Consider the following 23,681-nt stretch of genomic DNA (forward strand, 5'->3'; position numbering starts at 1 on the left):
ATGGCTGCATTTCTCAAAAAAAATGTGAATGTCTGTTCAATTGCTTATCAGTTCAATCTACACAGCTGAGACTAACCTGGAAAAACTGAACCAATTCAGCCTTGGGGTTTTTGTGCGTCTGTACTTAGCCTTAGAGTCCAAAGTGTTGCCTAAAAAGTTGAGTACTGAATTAGGATCCAGAAGTTCATGAGTTTTAATCCCAGTTTGTACGCAGGCTCCTGAGATCTGGAAAAAAATAAATAGGAACAATATTCACCAGAACCATCCTTACCTAAGGACTCTTAAAAGGATTAATAAGATTTTAACATACTTTGAATATGAGTGATGTTATATTAATGTTATATATTAATAGTAGTTGTATAGTATAAATCAGATTGAACATATGTATAGCAGATGCACTTTAAATGTACACAAATGTGACTGGACCTACTATTACAATTCATTAAAAAAAAACAACAGGTGCTCATAACGATCAGAAGAAAATAAACTGAAAGCTCAGAGTAGAAAAAGCTGATTGCCTAAAATACAACATATTAAATCTACTCTGTGGTTTGGATGTGTACTGTTAACCTCTTCACAAAGGTAACAATTTTGTCAGAGGAGTTTGCTAGAAGCATTTGTGCTTCATTAACGAGGAGCTCAAGAGGTAACCTTCTGATCTTCAGAAGGCTAGAAAGCTAGAAAATCTTCTATTTTAGAAATAGTGGAGCTTTTCAGACCAAGTGGACCTGCCAAGTATCTTTCTAATGATACCCCATGTCTGAAAATTAAAGATCAATATTGAGTGCGAAGACAGAACTTATGGGGGAAGGCACAACATTGAAAAAAAAAATCTTTATTTGGAGAATGATGGAAGCTGCTGCATTCATAGCTCTGAAGAAACTCCTATTGCATTGACCAGATACAGCATGATCATTGAAGCCTAACCATACTGCTCCAAAGTAAGCTTCAACTCCGACTTGAAGGTACCACTTGACCCAACCAAAGAATGATAGATTAGAACATGATGATTTGAGGAAATACGAAGTTCTGGTTCCCATTTGCTTCAGTTGAAATTATGGATATTTGGCATTTTGAAAAAATCAATATGTTGATTTCCACAACTTTTTAATTTGAATTATAGATTTCAAAGATTCATAGAGACAAATAAAAAAGGACAAGGAATAAGAAAAACAACATAGAACCAAAAAAACTCTGTAGTAGTTATCAAATATTTATAACCTATGGGACAAGATGTCATTTTATTGTAGTCAGATGACTTCCTCAGAAATTTGGAAAAATATGAATTTCACACAATGCAGTCAGTTACTTTACTTTAAGAAGGTGCTTTATGTTCCAGGGGTAGCATGAATAAATTATGTGCAGTTGCTATGGTAGCTCCTAATTTGTTATTGAATAATAGAATTACTTGCGTTTAAATAGCTATAAAACTTGCCCTTGAGCTCTTATGAACACATACCTTTGTCGTTTCCTTTTTTTACTCTTTCAAATGCATATATGTTTTAAGTAGCAATAGCACCTCCCATCTTTATTCCCCTTTTCACTGCAGTTACATGTCCTCTGGCTGTCTTCATGGAGAACATTTTCTCTGAGCAAAAGAGCAGGCCTCTTAATATATTTTAAAAAGAGGATGTTCCCTGCTGTCCTAAGACCTCTGGTACTACAAGCAGCCACCAGTAATGTACATGTACAGAGCATGAACAAACCAACAAGAGATTTTAAAACAAAATGTCCTTGGTCTAAATAAACCAGTGGGAAGACAATATCAAGAAAATATGGAATTCCTGCCATACAGTATCTCATTTCTGTTTTAAAAAAAAAAATCAGTTCAACAAGAGAGTATTAAATGAGATAGATCTTTCATATAGTTATCACTCACTGACTTTTTGAATAAGGTATTTTTAGAACATTTGCTTCATGGTTTAAAGGAAGCAGTAATAGATAAAACATTTCAAGTACATATACACACAAAAACCCTTTAAAGTTGCTTCTTTCAGGGCTTCTCAGCAGAAAAACCTCAAAACTGAAAAAATGTTTTCAGCAAATTTAACAAATAAAAAAGAACCTAATTCTAAACCAGTGACAATCTCAGAGTCTAACAATGAAGTAAAGCATCCATAATTCTATTTAACTCTGCTTGATGTGAAGGTTTTATTTTGTGATCATTTTAGTGCATAAACCCTGATGAATAATGGAATTTTAGAAAAAGAACCCCTATTGAGTCAAGCTTCATTGACATCTGACTGGTAGTCTAAAAGCCTGCCGAGAGGGTCCAAAGCAATGCATCATAGCCTCCCAGCAGGTCATTAAGGCATTAGCCAATTAGAAAGCAGGGCTACTGAGTGACATTGTTCACAGCAGAGCAAACATAATTGATTTTTATTTCAACAGGGGAGAGAACCTCCTTACTAAAAAGCCTTAGCATAATTTCTTATTTAGGAGAGGTTTAAAGAGATTTGTGTTGGAGTATTTAATTCCAAACCCTGGGACAGTCTCTGGCAATGTGTATAAATTAAGGGACAGTTGACTTCACTCATTGATATTCAAAATAGAGACTCGCTGTTACTCAAAAGTAGCATGAAGATTTCTGAGTGATGGCATCCAACACCAGCTGTGCAGGGGCACAGATCTTGTACTCTCACAACCTTTAAATAGTTTATGTAGCTATTAGCAAGCTGGAATCCTGCTTGAAGGGCTACCTTCCTATGCATTTTAGCATATTTATACACTGTATAATCAACCACTTCTTAAAAGTGCCATCTAGATGCTGCTTCTCTCCAAAGACGTCTTTATCACCAGTAATCTCCCACTTTCAGATTTCATTGTCTATCAGCTGGTTATTTTCAAGCCCACTGTTCAATAGCACCACTGGGTGGGGATGCTCATCAGCAACTGAAGCAATGAACTCAACAAATGAATGATAGCTTGAGTATTGCAAATATTCAATATGTTCAGAGCATTTTCCACCAATTCCTTACATTATCTTACATATGGAAGGTACATTTCCCTTGGCATAAAGACAACATGTATATTGCAATCTGTATGTGTCAAAGCTAATGCAACGAGGTATATCAATAAACACTTGCAAACGCAAAAGATAAGTAAGAAAGCTAATCAATGCATAAGTGAAATAAGCATTCTTCAGATAATTTACAAAACAGTAACTGCTTGATGCCATTGGGTTTCTCTTTTCCTTTTCTATATCCTCTGCCTTCATGATCAGGTAGGAAGTGAAGAGCTGAAAAGTGCTGTTAGGTCCTAATTTTTCTCATGACCCCAAAAAACACAACAAAAAACTTCTATTGGCAATATTTGTAAATGACTGTCTTCAGGGCATATGTACAGTAGAGTTGGAATATCTATCTATCTATAGATAGATATTCCACATAGTTCAGCTGCTAACTGAATTAATCCTTCAAAGAAAAAGAAAAAAACCTGCTCTTCTGCAAAGGCTGAAAGCCAGGCTGTGATCTTTGTAGGTTGGGGCTATACATAAAAATCATGCATCTCATCTGCCTCCAATTTTCAGTGTTTTCCATCAAGTTTAATTTTTTTTTTCATTATCATTTTCAACTCAGCTTTATGCTTCAACAGAAACTCAGGCTACTTATTAAATAATACAAAAAAGTATAGGAGGGGGACAAAGGTTTTTAAGTTATATACAGCATTTTTTCAAGTCTTTGCCAGCTATACACTGAGGCAATTTAATTCCCCTTTTGAAAGTTTGTTCACATGCCTAGTCCTCTGTCTTGGCTAAGTGCCATCCCTGGTTTCTTTGTGTTCAGAGGTATGCTATAAATACTTTTTACAAACAGTTACATCCTCAGTGAAGCTATCAAGATAGTTACAACTGCAAACTCTGCTTCTATCATTGATATTAATTATTTGTATTACCACAGCATCTAGGAGCCCCAGTCACAGACCGAGACCCCACTGTTCCATATGCTGTAAAAAACAAGAACAAAAATACAGACCCCAGAGACCTTAACTATCAGAGAATATACCCAATACCTGCTACCCATGAGTTTTGGACCTAATTCTATAAACACTTTAGCGCACATGTAGCATTGGTATCAAACAAAGTCAACAGGATTATTTACTTTTCCACATGTTTCAGTGTTGGCACAACTGGGCCCTTTGGTGATATCCATACTCAAGAACCAAACCATTTGTAATTAAAACAATAAAGGTACAAAAGGTTCAGGCCATCCACAGAAGTCACTGCAAATTCTTCAAATGTCCATATTGAACTTATTTCTAAATTGTTTCAGGTGCAAGGGTTTATTGGTATTTATCTGTCAATTCCTAAATCAGGTCCCCAGAGAAGAAAAGTTGAGTAGATTCTGAAATGCCAGGGAGTAGGCTATGTAATAGGCCTGTGTGAAGTGGCTAGTGTTCACTTCGGATTCTGACGATTCTGGGGACGGTGATTCAAATCACTGTCCCGAATCAATTTGGCCGAATCTGATTCGGCGATTCAGCCACAACCAAATCTCCGAATCAGACCCATCCCCTACCTGGTCTCAATGGCTGCCCTGCCCATTCTCCAAGCTCCTGACTCTTTAAAAAAAAATAAAAAATGCCCCCACTTACCAGCTGCTGCCAGGAGGGGGGCAATCCCTGTTGCCCCCCACTGCCCCACGCTGCATGGGGGGGCTCTGTCACAACCCACAGAAGCCCCAAGGCCACTGCAGCAGCCAGTGAGTAGGGGCTTTTATTTTAAAGAGACGGGACCTGGGGCCAGGCGGGGCAGCCATGGGGGGGGGGCCTGGGAGAGTGGGCGAGGGTCAGGGGACACTCAGCAGGGGTGGAGGAGCAGGCAGGGGATGGGGCCTGGCAGGGGTCCCTCCATGGTCCCCTCCATCCTCCTCCAGCCCCCACTCCCCCACCCCCTACTTACCAGCATGGAGTCCAGGTCCAGCTCCCTGCTGTAGCCACCAGGGATTGCCTGAATCATCGAAGCTCTCTGAAACTTTTCTGAAGATTCAGAGAGCTTCAAATCTATTTGGATCTTTTAAGTGGTGTTCTGATTTGATTTGGATTTAGAGATTCGGCCACTGAATCAAGTCAGCTCTCCTAATCAAATCAGCACCTGAAGCTTTGCACAGCCCTACTATGTAACAGCAATAAGGTTATGATCCTGCTAGGTTGTAGCCTCAAGGGCTGAGGCATGGGCAGGCAATTATTTTGGGCAGAGGGCTGCTTAACAAGGTTTGGTGAGCTGCTGACAGCCGTATTGGTAGCCCCACCTCTTGACAGGTACCCCGCCCCCTGGCCGCCGTGTTGGGACTGGAAGTCCCACCCCTGACCTTTGCCACCAGAAGTCCCTCTCCTTGCCCCCTGGAAATGCTTGTTTTGGGAAGGGGGTTTGCCATCTTAGAACCAGAAAAAATACTAAATCATACACAAAGTCAAATACCTACTATAATATATTTTAATTTTATTACAAAAAATATTTTTGTCATGATTTGTTTGTGTAGTGTACATAGAGGTAACTGCATAATAACTCAAAAATAAATTCTTAGGTTTTTATAGTGTGCTTGTGCATGTTATCTATTTATATTGTGCCTGTGCGTGTGGTAAAGGGTGTGGTGGGGCCCCCCCTCAAGGCACAGCAACAGGTGGGGGCTCTGGTGCCTGGCTCTGGCCAACACTGCAGATTGTAGCAAAGAGCGTAGCCCCCGCTCGGCCATTTGTTTCCTTGGGACTCCCTCAACTCATGGGGCACAGAAAGGAAGCCCCAGACACTGCAGCCAGCTGCTTTCACTGCCCCAGCCTGCTCCAGTGCCTGGGGCTTTCCTCCTGTGCCCCACAATTGCAGGGAGCACCAGGGAAACAAATGGCCCAGCAGGGGCTGCACTCCTTGCAGCACTGGCCAGAGCTAAGAGCCAGGAGCCAGGCACCAGCACCAAGCTGAGTTCCCCCACCCCCCGATGCTGCCCCCACTGCCTGCCAGGATTGTGCACCATGGTGGGGGGGGGTACCCACACCCCTCCCCCGTCACACCCACATGCTGCCCAGCTGAGCTCTGCACTGTTGCTGCCCCCCAGGTGTGGGCTCTGTGCTGCAGCCAGCCCCAGCCCCATGCTCCAGGTTCCAGGGGACTGCAGCTGGGGTCTGTCCTCCTCGACTGCTGCTGCTGATGATGATCACTCCCTGCAGGGGTCCGTGCTGGTGGGACAGGGAGGGAAGAATTAAACCCTCTCCCTGGTAAGTTCCCTTGAGGCTACTGTGGGGGTATAAATCCCCTCCTGGCCCCCACTGCCTCAGGGGCCATGTTGGCCAGCATCTAGCCACATCCCCACTGCTGTAGCAGCAAGGGAAGAGCACCAGGCAGACCCCATCTTGGGTCTGTGCCAGTGGGACAAGGAGGAGAGAATTAAACCCCCTCCCTGAGCAGTTCACTTAAGGCTAGTGCCAGGGCTGGCCATACCCCCACCTCTGGAGCAGTGAGCACAGAAATGCCTGACAGGTCCATGCTGGTGGGACAGGGGAGGGATGGGGGAATAAACCTCTTCCCTGCCCCCTTCGCCTTAGGAGGGCCAGCATCTGGCTACACCCCCACCCCTGTTCCACCCCGCTCCAAAGAGATGGGACCAGCCCTGCTCCACTGGAGCAGAGAGCACAGACCTACCAAGGGCTGCAGAGCATGCTGGGGGACTCTGGTTTAACTTAAACTAGGAAGGGGTCTGGGACAGACATTGCATTAACTGGTTTGACCCAAATCAGTTAAGTCTGATACTACATTCAGCCAGGTTTATCTCAAACCAGTTTGAAAATGGCTGAAAGCAGTTTATATGCACTGAACATCTGTTCTGTTACAGGTTTAAACAAGTTTCTGATTACTTAAACCAGTTTATGTGTAATGTCTGTCCCTAGCCAATGACACTAAAGTGGTTCAGAGCTGAACTGGATTTATCCCTGAGCAGTTATAATTCAGGTAGTACATTTGGTAACACAGAACAAAAAATAAATAAATGGGAACATGTTGTGATCAGTGAAGGAGGCAGAGTTAATAAATCTGTCTCATATGTATTGAAAATGCATACAACCACACAGGAAAAAAGACAGAACTCCATGGACCCACTATACAATGTGCATAGGTAAATAGCAGGGAATGTAGAGAAAAAAAAGAGGTTACATACCAAAAATCAAATGCAGGCATGGGAAAACCCCTTTTCCTGTTTCAAGAAGAGTTAATCAAACAGTTTACATCTGGAACCAATCTGGATCTTTGTTTTGGAAAAAAAGAATACAAAACAGAATAGTGGCTATAAGTTAGAGTGTGTTGAATTGCAATGTGGAAAGTATCAGATAGGTTATATGTGGGCATGTTGAAGATAAAAGTGTATGCGTGAGTTAAAGAAGAGGTTTAAGTAAACAGTCTAAGTTTAGCTCATGAAAGAACCTTCACATAATAGAAGGCACATTAGTATTACATTCCTTAAACATTGTCCGACTAACAAAAAAATCAGAGGAAATGCTTAAATAATAATAATAATTATATATGTTATTATAACTGCATTTTAAAAATGCTTATTTTGCTAGAGAATGACACAGCTGCACATTTTGCTTAGAAGGACCAATCAAATTATCTAAGTGATAGAGTTTACTATAGTGAATCTGCACCATGGCTCCAAATTGAAGAACTACAGATGTTACTGTATGATAGAGGGAGGCTTTATATACTAAGTTGTGCATCTATTTTATTTTATTTTTTTACGTTGTGTGTGGAAAAGCATTCCCAGAAATATTAAAATATATAGTGGCAAAATTGGTGAAAATTCATCAAAATTCTTTGCCAATTAGTTAAATTCATCAAAATTAGTTGCCAATAATCTTTAACCTAAAATTGTATTTTTGAAATGTGAGGAGCTTGAAGATTCCTGCAAGGAAGGGAAAGAATATGAAAAATCATTCACCTATGAAAATATTCCTGGGAAATTTGAAAGTTTTAGAAGGAGATGGGAAAACATCAGCAGTTTCTTGCATACAAAATGCCCTCAAGCAATTTTGACCAGGAGAAAAGGATTTTTTTTCTAGTATTTGCAGCAATTCTGCATGGGTCTGCAGAAACCACAAAACAGCTTTAGCTCCTGAAGAACAAAAGTTGGGGGCCAGAAAGCCTGAGTTTTATTGCTTTCATCTATGATGCCAAACCTGTACATTCTCATACTGCATATAGTGCTCCACATATATTATTTAAGGCTTCATAGTAACTCCAGGAACTAACCAAAAAATCCCTATGCCAAGTCATAGATTGGGAAACAGATTTCAGACAGATTAACTGGTTTACCTGAGAGTGCTCTAAGACAGGGGTGCTCAACCTCTTGCCCATGGGCCAAATGCAGTCTTGTGGAGCCTTGGCATCTGGTTTGTGCAGCTCCCCACGGGCTGGGAACTTCGGTGGTGCAGGAGTGGTGGTAGTATTGCAACTCTTCCCCACTGCCAAAATCCCAAACTCTACAGGGCAGGACAGAGTTGGCCCATAAGCCTCCCCTTGCAGAGCCAGATTGGGCCAGGCTACATCCCCTTCCCTCCGCAAGCTGAGTTGGGGCCAGGCTGCACCCCCTTCTCCCATTGGGGCTGAGCCATGACCCCTCCCCTTGGGCAGCTGTTTCTAGGCCAGCCCACACCCCCTTCTCCCCAACCCAGGGCTGGGCCATGCCCCATTCCCTTTGCCCAGCCATCTTGGGGTTGGTCATACCCTCTTCCCTGCAAGGCTGGATCACTCTCCCTTCCTCCTGCAGGCCTGGGCCAGGTCCCCTTCCCCCATGCAGCTGCATCAAGGCCCAGCTGACCCCCTCCCCACTCTGTGTGACTGGGTAGGGCTCTGCCATGCCTGCCCCGGGCACCAGATTGCGTACACCCATCTGGCCCGTGGAGGGAAAAAAGGCAGCCCTTGTCCCAAATTGCTTGCAATCTAAGTAATGCAAGACCACATACAAATCCCTTAGTGGAACCAGAGGCATAACTAGGAAGTTCTGTGCCCTGGATGACAGCAGTGGCAAAACCAGGGCAGATGTGGTGGCTGGTCCAGTGACTGAGGCACTACTGCCATTTTTGTACCCCCTCCTAGTCACCCTCCCAGGCTGGTGCCTCACTCACTCACCCATCCTATTTCTCCTTTTCTTCATTTTCTCTTTTTTATTAGGCTGGGCTAACTGTAAAGCTTTGAAGAAGTCACCTCCTCCATTAATGCATCTTCCTTCTCCCTTTGTTTATCTCCAAAAAGACACAGACATGACATTAATTTTTTGGGAGGAGGGAAGAAAAAACTGGATGCATAACATTTTTGGTTCGATCATTTGAAAACTTCATAAAATTGCTTTAAAGCAGGGCTCAACTTGGATGCAGCAGGGCTGCTTTTGGTATTGGCAGGTGGCCCCCAGGCTACACACCACACAGGCAGCCCTTTGGGATCCTACCAGTGATGCACAGACCCTCAAGTTGCTCTTTTCCCTACCACCCCACTGCGTAGGCAGCACCAGCAGCACACTGACACCTGTGCCCTTCTCTGCCACGCAGCAATGAAAGAGGCAACATCTTGGACCTCAATCTACATGTTAACTGCTCACAGGACACCATGTGTTAAACTATATAGCCCTGTATTAAAATGAATTCGTCAAAAGCACACAAAATGTGATGTGGAGGATAAAAAGCATAGATCAGTAGTACTTAACCCAGCCCTAGTACACACTGCATCCTTTTGTGAAAACTGCTGTCTCAGATTCATAACTATATAAAGTTTAATAAAGTATTAAAATTTATAAAATTAGATAGGGAAAAATATATTTTGTGCCTTAGTTCACAACTATGTTTTTTAAAAGGAATCTACACACTAAGGACCGGCTGTCAGTGCTTGAGCCAGGCTAGGGTGGGGGAGATTTTACCTGTCCCCTTGCTTCGGTGGAAGGGGACCCCAGTAGCCCCCCGAGGGCAGCGAGGCACTGGCCAGCCCTTCTGTGCATGCACACAGTTTAAAAAGGGCCGGGAATGGCAAAAGCCTCATTCCGGTCCTGGCTCCGGTGCAAGACGTGCTGGTGTAAGCCTGCTGCGCCCCCATGAGCCAAGCAAGACCCCAGGACCCCCGACGAGCCCCAGCCTGCCTGCACGTAAGTAGGGGCCTATGGAGGGAGGGACCTAAACAGCTGGGAGAGGGCTGAGTGGGACCAAGGAGGGTCACGCCCTGCCCCCGGCTCCTACTTTGCCCAGCCCCGCAGGGAGCTGTGCGACCAGAGCCTCGTGAACAGTCTGTGCAAACAGGCGTGCTCCTGGGCCCAGAGCACAAGTTTGCACAGGAGGGTGCGTGGGAGGGCCCGTGGTCCTGCCTGTGAGCCTCCTAGGGTAGGAAGTCCCAGCCACAGCTGGCCTACTACCGGCATGCCATGGATGGGCATGTGCAGCACCCTGTGGGTCTCCTCGGGGTCTATGGCCCTCCCCCTGGCACCTCAGAGGCCTCCACCCAGACGGAGACCATGGTTCTGGGCTCCATGCAGATGGAGCCTCTGTCTCTCGGCTGCAGAGGCTGCCTGTCACTTTTTCAGGCTCTGGGGCCCAGGAGCATGGCCACCTCCCCTTGTGAGGTCTGCTCCTTTTTGGGGTCTCTGGCGCACCAGCTGGAGAAGCTCCAGGCCACAGTCCAGACACTGCATGCCATCAGGGACTGCAAGCAGGAGATCAATTCCTACTGCCAGTACCTTCTCCCTCAGGAGGCGGAGGGTCAACCACAGCTGCTTTCCAGGACTGGGGAGGACTTGAGGACTTCCCATGCTGTCCAGCCCAGGGGTTGGACCAAGGTGGTCAAGGGCCCCAAGGCCCACCACACCAAGGCCCCTGCCCCGCTGGAGCTTTGCAACAGGTATGAACCTCTTGCAGCCCCAGCAGAGCCTGCCAAGCTGCCAGCTCCTGCAGGCAACACAGGCTCAACTGTAGCTACTGCCCCTGCTCTCCCTAAGACAAAACACGACGTGTTTGTCATGGGAGACTCCATCCTGAGGGGGACTGAGGGGGCAATCTGCTGCCCTGACTCCTCAGCCCGGGAAGTCTGTTGCTTCCCAGGAGACCGGATCTGAGACATTGTGGAGAAAATCCCTGAATTCCTCCAGCCCACTGACCACTACCCCTTTGCTCCTCATCCATGTGGGCACAAATAAGATGGCTCAGAGCGCTCCCAGCCAGGTCACAAAGTGCTACAGGGATTTGGGAGCAGAGCTTAAGGGGTTGGGGGCACAGGTGGTGTTCTCATTGATTCTCCCAGTCTCAGGCTATGGGCTGAGGAGAGAGAGGAGGATCCAGGTAGTGAACCAAAGACTACAGCACTGGTGTCATAGGGAAGGCTTTGGCTTCCATGACCACAGTCCACTGTTTGGTGAGAGAGGCAACAAGTTGGTGGGAAGGGACACCCTCTACTTCTGTCTGCTGGGGAGGAGGCTCTTCTCAGCCAGACTGGCTGACCTGCTCCACCGGGCTTTAAACTAAGTCTGCCGGGGGATGCAGGGACTACTGCCACTGCTGGCACACTAAGCAACCCCTGCAAAGCCAGCAGGACAAGTCAATTAAGGGAGAACACCCCTGCCCCAGCCCTGGAATGAACTATAGGCAAGGCAAAGGCCCCCAAGGGGACACTTGCATGCCCATACACAAATGCCAGGAGCTTGGGGAATAAACAGGAGAAACTTGTCCTCCTGCTAAACACAAATAACTATGATGTCATAGGGATAATGGAGACCTGGTGGGACGCCACCCATGACTGGATCATGGGTATAGATGGCTATAGCCTGTACAGGAGAGATCAAATGGACAAAAGGGGCAGGGGTGTAGCTCTCTATGTCAAGGAAAGCTATGTATCCCTGCAAGCTGACATTGGCACCCATGGTGGATGACTTGAGACCCTCTAGGTTAAAATCTGTGGGGAACATGGCACAGGGGATACTATGGTGGAAGTCTACTACAGACCCCCTACCCAGGGTCAAGACCTTGACCAGGAGTTTGCCAGGGAATTGGCTGAGGCCACGTGCTCTTTACTTTAACTACCCAGACATCTTGTGGGAGGAGCGCTCAGGCAAATCGGAGCAGTCGCAAAGCTTTCATGCGTGGATGACCTCTATCTGATGCAGGAAGTCTACGGGCTGACGAGAGTTAAAGCACTGCTTGACCTGGTACTGGCAACTGGGGACAACCTAATCAGCTACCTAATGATTGAAGGGAAACTGGGTGACAGTGACCACAAGTTGATCACCTTCACCATCTGCTGTAAAACTGGCAAGTCAGTAATACAGAACTCCTCCACTTCAGGAAAGCCGACTTTGACAAGCTAAGGAGGCTTGTCAGTGAGGCCCCAAAAGGGCCACAACCCAAAGGGGAGGGGAGTTCAAGACAAGTGGTTGCTCCTCAAGGGAGCAATCCTGGATGCACAAGCAAAGTCTATCCTGTCTCGGAGGAAAGGCAGCAAAAGGGCACAGCAGCCCCCTTGGCTCTCCAGAGAACTAGCGGACCTCCTGCATCTTTAAAGGAAGACCTACAAAGGATGGAGGACTGGAACCACTGCCAAGGAGGAATACTCTACTCTGGTCCGGACCTGCAGAGAGTGAACCAGGAAAGCCAAGGCTGCGATGGAACTCCAACTGGCTACATGTATCAAGGACAATAAAAAGTCCTTTTTTAGATATGTGGGGAGCTGGAGGAAAAGCAAAGGCAACATTGGACCCCTGCTAAACCAGATGGGACAACTGACAACCGATGCCCAGGAAAAAGCAAACTTGCTAAAATGGGTACTTTGCGTCAGTTTTTCACCAGTCCCATGGGACGCCCCTGCCCACTGCAGGACGAAGAGGCCCGGGTGAGGGAGATTCCTTACCTTCCATCAATGCTGACCTCATGAAGGAACACCTTGACAGGCTGGATACCTTCAAGTCAGCTGGCCCTGACAGTTTACACCCAAGGGTACTCAAGGAGCGGGTAAGCATCATAGCTCAACCCCTGGCACAGATCTTCAAGAACTCCTGGTGCTCTGGTAAAGTGCCCAAAGATTGGAAGAAGGCCAATGTGGTGCCTATCTTCAAGAAAGCGAGGAAAGTGAATCCGGCAAACTACAGGCCCATCAGCCTGACCTCTATCCTAGGGAAGGTCTTGGAAAAGGTTAAAAAGACCATCCTTAACAGACTAGCTGATGGTAATATCCTGAGGGATACCCAGCACGGGTTTGTTGCGGGTAGGTCTTGCTTGCCTGATGGTGATTAACACTGAAAAATGCAAGGTTCTCCACCTTGGGAGGAAAAACCTGCAGCAAGCTTATAGGCTCAGCAGTGCTATGCTGGTTAGCACTACAGATGAAAGGGACTTGGGGGTCGTGATTGACCAGAAGATGAACAGGAGCCTTCAGTGTGATGCTGTGGCTAGTAAAGCAAGCAAAGCACTGGCTTGCATCCATAGATGCTTCTCAAGCAAATCCCAGGATGTCATTCTCCCATTGTACTCGGCCTTGATGCAGCTACAGCTGGAGTACTGAGTCCAGTTTTGGGCTCCACAATTTTAAAAAGATGTGGAGAAGCTTGAGAGAGTCCAGAGAAGAGCCACGTGCATGATCAGAGGTCAGGAAAACAGACCTTATGATAAGAGGCTGAGAGCCATGGGACTCTTCAGCCTGGAAGAGCGCAGGCTCAGGGGCGATCTGGTGGCCACCTCTAAGTTCATCGGGGTACTCACCAGGATCTGGGGGAACATCTGTTCACCAGAGCACCCCAAGGGATGACAAGATTGAATGGTCACAAACTCCTCCACAACCAATTCAGGCTGGACATAAGGAAGAACTTTACTGTCCAAGCCTCCAAGGTTTGGAATAGACTGCCGCCGGAGGTGGTTCAAGCGCCCACTTTGAACGCCTTCAAGACACACTTGGGTGTTTATCTTGCTGGGATCCTATGATCCCTGCTGATTTCCTGCCCCTGGAACTCGATGATCCTCCAGAGTCCCTTCCAGCCCGAATGTCTATGAAATCTATGAAGACGTACATACACATTGATTACTGCTGACCCTTCCCTTCAGTGCATGTTATAGCTTTGACAAGCAGCCAGTTTATTCTTCATACAAGTTTCTTTTCTGGGCCAGGTAAATACATAAGATGATTTTTGTAGCATTACTAATAGTGAAACAAATTGGTGCACAGCAGGTGCATTCATTATAACAGGTCAAATAACTATTTCAATATATTTCCCCATCCCTAGCTTTGTGGTGTTTCTTTTTCCTTTATCAGGTATTTATACAGGCACAGTTCACAGTTCTTGTCATGCTTATAGAGACCCAAGTAAATAAAAATATCCTTTTAAACGGTTAATTCATCTATATAACGTATATTTACGTGTGCTTCGTTTCATGGCTAGAATTCCTTTGTTAGCATTTAAGCCTCATCAAATGACTTCATATCAAACAGGAGTATGTAAATTATTTTGGCCTATTTACCTTTACCTTAAGAAAAGGCATCATGAAGGCAGACTGAGAAAAATAAGTGGTAATAGGAACACAGAGAAAGATTTCCTTCCTTTAAAAGCTTTTCCTTCAGATGTTAGCATGATCCTTTTCAAGAAAAAAAAAAAAACAACAAATTTTTTTGAAAAGTATTCATGTGCCCATAGGCACATATAAAGACTGTGCTACACTGGTCCATTTAGTCTTCCCCTGAACTTCAACAGGAGCAGGCCTATTTACTAACTACTATGGCTGTGCAAAATTTTGCTGCCAGTTTTGTTTCAACCTGTTTTGAGGTTGAAACAGCAAAATTGAAACGAAACGGATATGGTCGAACCAGCCTCAGAACAAAACGAGGCAAGTTGAAACATTTTGCCATTTCAACACTGTTTTGATGTTTTGCCCAGAGGCTATAAAGGGGAAGGTTGAAACAGCCTATAAAACTGTCATTTCTGGCCAGATTTGGGTGAAACTTGCAGAAGTGGTAGCACCTTCTGACGGTATAAAGTGTGCCAGGTTTCAAGATGATAGGTACAGGGGTTCAGAGAAACTGCACCCCAGAATCTTGAAAGCCAAACTTGTGTCATGTGTATGTGTTAAGCCACAGCAGGGTCAAAACTACAGGCATGGTAGCCCCTGCAGAGGCCACAAAGTCGGCCAAGTTTCAAGGAGATAAGTACAGGGGTTTGGGGGAAACTGCACCTCAAGCTGGGGACAAGCAAAACTCATGACATGGGTGACACTGTGTGTTAAGGCGCAGCAGGATGAAAGCTGCAGGGATGGTAGCCCCTCCTGAGGTCACAAAGCCTGCCAGCTGTTGAGGAGACCGGTGTAGGGCTTTCAGGTTCTGAGGCCCTGCACCTCTGGCTGCTGACAGGCAAAACTCGTGACATGGGTGCTTGCGCAACTGTGTCTGTCTTGGGGCACAGGGGGAGAACTACTGCAGGCCTGGCTACTAGCCCCTGCTGCAGCCACTAAGCCTGCCAGCTTTCAAGGAGATCAGTGCAGCAGGGTTCTGGGGCCCTGCACCTCTAGCTGTTCACAGGTAAAAAAGTCATGACATGGGTGCTTGTGCAACTGCTGCCTCTCATCAGGCAGCAGGACTGAAGATCCCCCATCACTTGCCACCACAGACCTGGGGGTAATAATTGACCACAGTATGAACATGAGCCAGCAGTGCAATGCTGTAGCCAGCAGGGCCAACAATGTGTTGGCATGCATCAATTGTTGCATCTCCAGCAAAACCATTGCAAAGAAGTGATTCTCCTGCTCTACTCAGCTCTTCTCAGCACTGGTGAGACTGCAGCTGGAGTCCTGCGTCCAGTTCTGGGCTCTGCACCTTAAGAAGGACGTGGTAAAGCTTGAGAGAGTCCAGAGAAGGGCCACTCGTATGATCAGAGACTTGCACGGCAAGCCATATGAGGAAAGGCTGAGGGTCCTGGGACTCGTCAGCCTGAAAAAGAGAAGGCTGAGAGGGGACTTGGTAGCATCTTGCTGTTACATCAGAAGCGTACATCTAGGGCTCAGTGAACAACTGTTCACCAGGGCACCCTTGGCGAAAACTAGGAGTAATGGTCACAGTCTGGACACCCTAGCTGTGAAGTAGTTTTTCCTAATGCTGAGCCTGAAACGATCTTCCAGGAGTTTGTGACCATTACTCGTAGTGCTGAGTAGAGCCGAGTAGAGCAGGAGATGCACTTCTTTGCAATGGTTTTGCTGGAGATGCATCAATTGATGCATGCCAGCGTATTGTTGGCCCTGCTGGCTACAGCATCACACTGCCAGCTCATGTTCATACTGTGGTCAATTATTACCCTCAGGTCTTGGTGACAAGTGATTTTCAGTCCTGCTGCCTGATGAGAGGCAGCAGTTGCACAAGCACCCATGTCATGAGTTTTGCCTGTAAGCAGCTAGTGGTGCAGGGCCCCAGAACCCCCCTGCACCTATCTCCTCAACAGCTGGCAGGCTTCATGGCCATAGCAGGGCCTAGCAGCCAGCCCTGCAGTGGTTTCCCCTCACCCCCACAAGACAGACACAGTTGCACAAGTACCCATGACACGAGTTTTGCCTGCCTGTGGCCAGAGGTGCAGCACCCCAAAACCCAGAAGCCCTGCACTGATCTCCTCAACAGCTGCCAGGCTTCATGGCCTCAGGAGGAGCTATCATCCCTGCAGCTTTCACCCTGCTGCCCCTTAACACACACAGTGTCACCCATGTCACGAGTTTTGCTTGTCCCCAGCTTGAGATACAAGTTCAGGGGTTTGGGGGAAACTATCTCCTTGAAACTTGGCAGGCTTTGTGGCCTCAGCAGGAGCTACCATGCCTGCAGTTTTGACCCTGCTGTGACTTAACACATACACATGACGTGAGTTTCTCTCCCAAGGTTTTGGGGTGCAGTTTCTTCAAACCCCCCACACTTATCTTCTTGAATCATGGCACAATTTATGCCCTCAGAATGGGCTACCATTCATGTGAGTTTCATCAAGATATGACCAGAAATGACAAAGTTATAGGCTGTTTCATCCTTCCCCATTATATCCTATGGGAGAAACATCAAAACAGGGTCAAAACAGCAAAATGTTTCGACGGAACGAAATGGAACAGCCATTTTGACTCAAAACCAAAGTCGAAACTAAACGCTGTTCTGTCAAAACGCTGGTCAAAACAAAACACTTCCATTTCACACACCATACTAACTACACAGTTCTGCAAAGAGTCGGTTCTTTGAGTTTGACCCAATACCTTTTAAGATAAGCCTTCATGTCTTCTGTGGACTTTGGATGTGCCTATAAATTTACCAATGCAAATAAGTCCAAAAGCAGCAAATGGAAAAACACTCACATACGCAAGATAATCAAGGGTATGAAAGTTAAAACTGTATGATTTCAGGCAACAAAAACTATTATAGATTCATAGATTCGTAGATGTTAGGGTCGGAAGGGACCTCAATAGATCATCGAGTCCGACCCCCTGCATAAGCAGGAAAGAGTGCTGGGTCTAGATGACCCCAGCTAGATACTCATCTAACCTCCTCTTGAAGACCCCCAGGGTAGGGGAGAGCACCACCTCCCTTGGGAGCCCGTTCCAGACCTTGGCCACTCGAACTGTGAAGAAGTTCTTCCTAATGTCCAGTCTAAATCTGATCTCTGCTAGCTTGTGGCCATTGTTTCTTGTAACCCCCAGGGGCGCCTTGGTGAATAAATACTCACCAATTCCCTTCTGTGCCCCCCATGATGAACTTATAGGCAGCCACCACAAGGTCACCTCTCAACCTTCTCTTGCGGAGGCTGAAAAGGTCCAGTTTCTCTAGTCTCTCCTCGTAGGGCTTGGTCTGCAGGCCCTTGACCATACGAGTGGCCCTTCTCTGGACCCTCTCCAGGTTATCCGCATCCTTCTTGAAGTGTGGTGCCCAGAATTGCACGCAGTACTCCAACTGCGGTCTGACCAGCGCCCTATAGAGGGGAAGTATCACCTCCCTGAACCTATTTGTCATGCATCTGCTGATGCACGATAAAGTGCCATTAGCTTTTCTGATGGCTTCGTCACACTGCCGGCTCATGTTCATCTTGGAGTCCACTAGGACTCCAAGATCCCTTTCCACCTCTGTGCCACCCAGCAGGTCATTCCCTGCTGTAGGTGTGCTGGACATTTTTCCTCCCTAGGTGCAGCACTTTGCATTTCTCCTTGTTGAACTGCATCCTGTTGTTTTCTGCCCACTTGTCCAACCTATCCAGGTCTGCCTGCAGCTGTTCCCTGCCCTCCGGTGTGTCCACTTCTCCCCATAGCTTTGTGTCATCTGCAAACTTGGACAGAGTACATTTGACTCCCTCGTCCAAGTCCCTGATGAAGACATTAAAGAGTATCGGTCCAAGGACCGAGCCCTGTGGGACCCCACTGCCCACACCTTTCCAGGTCGAGACCGACTCATCTACCACGACTCTTTGGGTGCGACCCTCTAGCCAATTCGCCACCCACCAGACTGTGCAGTCATCCACATCACAGCCTCTTAACTTGTTCACCAGTATGGGGTGGGATACCGTATCGAAGGCCTTCCTGAAGTCTAAGTATATGACATCCACCCCTCCTCCTGTGTCCAGGCATTTCGTAACCTGGTCATAGAAAGAGACTAGGTTGGTCAGGCACGATCTGCCCGCCACAAACCCATGCTGGTTTCCCCTCAGCATAATTTGCCCTGCCGGGCTCTCACAAATGTGAGCCTTGATAATTTTTTCAAAGACTTTACCAAGGATGGAGGTGAGACTGACTGGCCTATAGTTGCCTGGGTCCTCTTTCCTCCCCTTTTTGAAAATGGGGACCACGTTAGCCCTTTTCCAGTCCTCCGGGACTTGGCCCATGCACCACGAGCGTTCAAATATTCTTGCCAGTGGCTCTACAATGATGTCGGCCAGTGCCTTCAGCACCCTCGGATAAATTATAGAACATATGGTTTTATATGGTGCATTTATTAAATGGTTTTCATAACAACCAGGTTACTGTACTTTATCTAAAGCTGAAAAGGATGCAGATGGGAGAGTAAAAAAACAAAATTAAACAAAATTTTAAAAATCCACTGTCACGTTTTATAAGAAACAGGTCCCTAAATCTTTTCAAGTTTGGTTTCAGCATTTTGTAACCTGTACATACACAGGTTTATAGTTCACATGAGCTTTCAGGAATTTTAACCTTCATTACTACAATTATGTGAACACTTCATGAATATGCACTCTCATTTATTTACACATCATTTTCTTTAAGACTCTGCTTAAAGAGTTTTGTATTGTTCCCTTTCTACAAACAATCTCATGAACAATGAAGAATGTTTTGTGGGAATAGAGAGATTTAAACAAATCAAGTTGAATATTTACAAAGAGTAAATGTTTGAATTCCTGAACACAAATATTCGTATCAGCTGTGTGGCTGAGTTATGCTTATCCAGTAAGAAAGATACCATATGATTCATCTGTCCATTAACTTACTGACCAATTTTTTTCAGCAAATACTTTTGAACAATGAATACATTTTATGAAAATTATTACCGACTCCAAGACAATATGTAAATCACAAAAAGGAGGTACATTCTGATAAATTATTCATTATGATTTATTTTCTAGGTCTAATTATCACACAAATTAATGATAATTACCAGTGTATTCTGACAGCTGAAAACATATTTGTCCTCCAGGCTTATACCTGTTCATTTCTCTCCATCACCTACTATTTATTTCTCAAATTATTAACTGTGCCAAATGGTGAAAGATATAGTATGCATCAAAGATGGTATACAAAGCAGAGTTGCATTACTTGAAGTGTAATACTTGGAGACAGCACCTTTACAAAGGATGTAATATACTGTCCCCAAGGATGGAACTGGCTCCATGAGAACACTAGCCCTTTATGCCTGTGGCTAAGGATTTTATCTTTTCAAATAAATGTATCTTTTGGACTTGGATCAACTAGTGCTTTAATTAAAACCACGTTCCTATATAAGCATCTAACAAGAACATGTGAAGGCCCTATTTAAATTGGAAGAGAATACTACAGACCTGTATGGCTTTTAAAGCTAACTGCTTCCAGGTGCTAAGAGAATAGTACTTTAGTGCCGGATAGCACTGTTTCAAACTTAATGCTTGGATGCCTTTGTTCTTGAAAGTGTAAGGTTTCCCTCATTCTCAGTTTTATGACTGCAGGTTTCTATGTTGCATAACACTCTATAACAGAGCACCAAAAGGGCTTAGTTTTATTGTTTTGTTTCATTTTATTGACTGCATGCTTTAGTCAGCTAATATGTGCCATGGAGGCGGGCAAAAACATCTCAATTACAACACCAGTACTCTTCTTTTCTACAAATGGCTAGCTGTACAATCTGCACTTTATTATATCCACATGCAGATGTTAAAAAGGAAGAAGGGGGAAAGTCAAAACTGAAAGAGTTCTTCTGAAGTGTTAAAACTGGGAAGAGTCCTTTCGCAGGTAATTCTCTCAATCTGTTACACAGTCCTTAGGCTGGGGATAACTAACCAACTTCCAGAAAATACCATGTAGAAATGGGTATGAAAAAGTTAAGAGGCAAATACAAACTTCTTCAGATTTTTTTCAGGGTTGGATCTGGTATCTTGCTGCAGACCCACTTCTATTATTGTGTATCCCCAATGCAGAGCCAAAGATATGTTACTTGCAGCAACTGTGCAAAGAAACTGGTGTGCAATAGCCCTCATTCAGAGCCATGGATATTAAAGCTTGTTTTGCTATTAGAAGTGTTAATGTTGGACAGAAGAACAGTGATTTTTTTAATTGCCATTAGTTGTTTAATTTCCATAGAAATAGACACCAGAAATGAGAAGATAGATTAGCTAAGCATTAGCGCCAAGAAGAATTTTTTTGTTAAGTAGTATATAAACAGAAAACTTGTGCTTCAGCTCTAAAAAAGAAATGGGGAAAGATACTAGGAAAAGATCACCTTTTTGACATAGAAATAGCATTTTTATTGTGCAATACAATCTAGAAGAAGATAAAAGGGGTTACACAACCTACAAACAAATTTTTATTTATTTATTTATTTTTATTTTTTTTACAGGTCAACCTGTAACAATTGTCTCTTCCTTATTTTTTTTTTTTTTGGTTCAGCCACTGAACTGGAAAAAAAAAATCAATTATTGCCCAGCTCTAACATCTGTGATAGATGGCAGCTTTAATAATAAAGAACTGCAATTTAACTCTGGGTATGAGCCCAAATGTTCTGGTAAAGGACTGGAAAATTTGAAACATGACTGTCTGAGGCTCATTGACAAAAAAACCACAGGCTGAACGCTACCAATATTCCATCCGCACAGGATGTATGTAGCTAGTGGGCACACGTGGACTACTGAAAAAATAACCCAAGCAGGAAGAATGTCTAGGTCTTTCTATAGCACTCATTAGCTTAGCCTCAGAGCTCCTGGAAGCCATTTATGGCTGGAGTCTCACAACGACCCTGGGAGGTAAGGATATATTATTATTCCGCAAGTGCAGGCATTGGATTAAGACATAATCATGGCAATGCCTTAAAGTAAGATAGATAGATAGATAGATATAGATATATCTATATATCTATAGATATCTATATCTATAGATATATATAAATAAAAAATTGACCATATAATTTAGGACTACAGAGCATCTCTCTCCAAGAAGGCATGACCATTTTACCTATTATTTATAAAGAGCTCAGATTACCATTCATGAGCAAAATAATGACTATCAAATACTTAAGACAGCTAGTTGCTTTCACACTGTTCCAACTGAAAGTGGCAATAGTAAGAAAACAGAACTCCTCTCTCATAATGAAATAAAGCAGGGGTTCTCAAACTGTGGGTCACAACCCTCCAGGGGGTTGCAAGCAACTTAAAAGGGGATTGCAAATGTCCCAGTGGTACGCATGCTGGTGCGGGCCAGTGGCACACAGCAGCAGCACAGAGTGCTGGATGGCGGTGGTGGCTGCCATGTGCAAGCTCCCCGTCCCCTGCCACCCAGCACTTGGGGTCACGGTATCACAAATTTTGAGAACCCCTGAAATAAAGCAATAGTGTAACTAGTTGTGGGCAACCAGGGCACAAATCTCAGGTGCCAAGGTAAAGGAGAATCCAGGCAGCACTCAGGAATGGGGGCAGCACTTGTGGAACGGGTGGTTCGAGGATTTAATATGGCAGTAGATATTACTGTTGGCTGTGGGGGTACTGCTGAATCTAGTGTTGTGATGTCCTCCAGGCAATGGGAACTGGTGACACTAGGTGAAGGCAGCAGTTGAGGGAGCCATGTGAAGGTTTCTCTACTAGCCCTATGCCTGCCATATCAACACCTTCCACCCACCCCTACTTCGTGGCATTTTAAGGCTATTTTAAACATACTTGGGCTTCTCAACACCAGAGCTAGCAACAAAGTCAGGCCATTAAAATTTAGATTCTCTCTACAGGGTATTATGCAGTATCATAAGGAAATTTCCAACCTATCTGTAAATGAGCTAGCTTGGGTACCACAAACAGGAATGGTGCTTTAAAATGGTTCTTTACATGCTAATATACCCTGATCCCCAGTGTGGACATATCCTTAATAGCTCTGCATACATATGCCATAATTCATAACATCCTGTTTGGCACTTATTTTATGAGGTCATCCCTGGTGCTCCTCTCAACCTCTAGTCAATTGAGGCACACTGGTTAGAAAAGAAATAGATGTTAGGGTCCAGTCCTGCCAGATGTACATATCTCCTCACCTTTAAAAGGTGATAAATGTCCTCAACTCATATTCATGACAAAGGGAATCAATATGAATGCTGACACTGCAGGATTAGCATATTCCAGATTTCTTTACCCCACCTTATCAAACTGGCAACAAGGACTGAGGTTTAAAGCTTATTTGAAGCATAGCAAGGAATCTGAAGTTATCATAGTAGTTTGGTTGTTATGTGATGTTAGGCCTGAGCAATTTTCTGTGAGACCTTCCACTCTCTCTGTATTAATTCACATGAAGTGCATAGAGAACTGTCTGTCATGGTAAACTATTAAAGTGTGAACTCCTGTGCTGCTAAACTTATCCATTGATTCTAAAAGCTGTTCTGCCTCTCAGGTGCTATGCTACATAAAGGATATTTCTTTGCCCCAGCAACTCAACTCTGAGTGCCCCAGTGCTGGCAACATCTTGAACTTAGAAGCCAAGATTAAGTTAAAACATTCTTTGGGTGGTAGGAGGAAAATGAGAGACTTCTTATGCTAAATATTTAGACATCATTCAAAGGACTAGGTAATAGGAAATTTTAAAATCTAAAAATCAAGATACTGGAATTTAAGAAACCACTTGAATTAAATTTTCAAAAAGATTTAGAAATCTTGAATCATGATCTAAATGCTGTAATATACGGAATCCATGGATTTTAAATTGTACTGGTAGAATAATTCTCCCAGCCCTACCTGAAATATCACTAGGTTTGACTTGATTCACTGAGAATCTAAACTTACCAGTTCCAAAGAGATTAAAGTTACTATTTTTAGGCAGCTCGTAGAATTTATATTCTAAAGAAAACTAAACCCTTTCACCAAAATCAGCAATATCTAACACAGGACAGAAATCTTCAATAGCATATTGACCTGCAGATCAAGTTTACCGATGGCACTGCCTCAACACATCCTTTGTTAGTTGCTGCCTATGGTCAGTAACAAAGGAAATCTACGGGTATTGTCAAC

At 44.7% G+C, this 23,681-nt stretch overlaps 1 protein-coding gene across 4 annotated transcripts in view; it reads right to left on the reverse strand.

The window, feature by feature from the left end:
- Window positions 1–23,681, reverse strand: part of LOC109280665 (uncharacterized) — a 596,100-nt gene that overhangs the window by 479,354 nt on the left and 93,065 nt on the right. For all 4 annotated transcript variants that reach the window (XR_009455566.1, XR_009455562.1, XR_009455567.1 and 1 more), the window contains exon 2: window positions 77–225. The gene's annotated coding sequence lies outside the window, so the exon portion shown is untranslated. The remainder of the gene's footprint in view (window positions 1–76; window positions 226–23,681) is intronic.

This window comes from Alligator mississippiensis, chromosome 11, assembly GCF_030867095.1.
Source record: "Alligator mississippiensis isolate rAllMis1 chromosome 11, rAllMis1, whole genome shotgun sequence".
Classification (NCBI taxonomy): domain Eukaryota; kingdom Metazoa; phylum Chordata; order Crocodylia; family Alligatoridae; genus Alligator; species Alligator mississippiensis.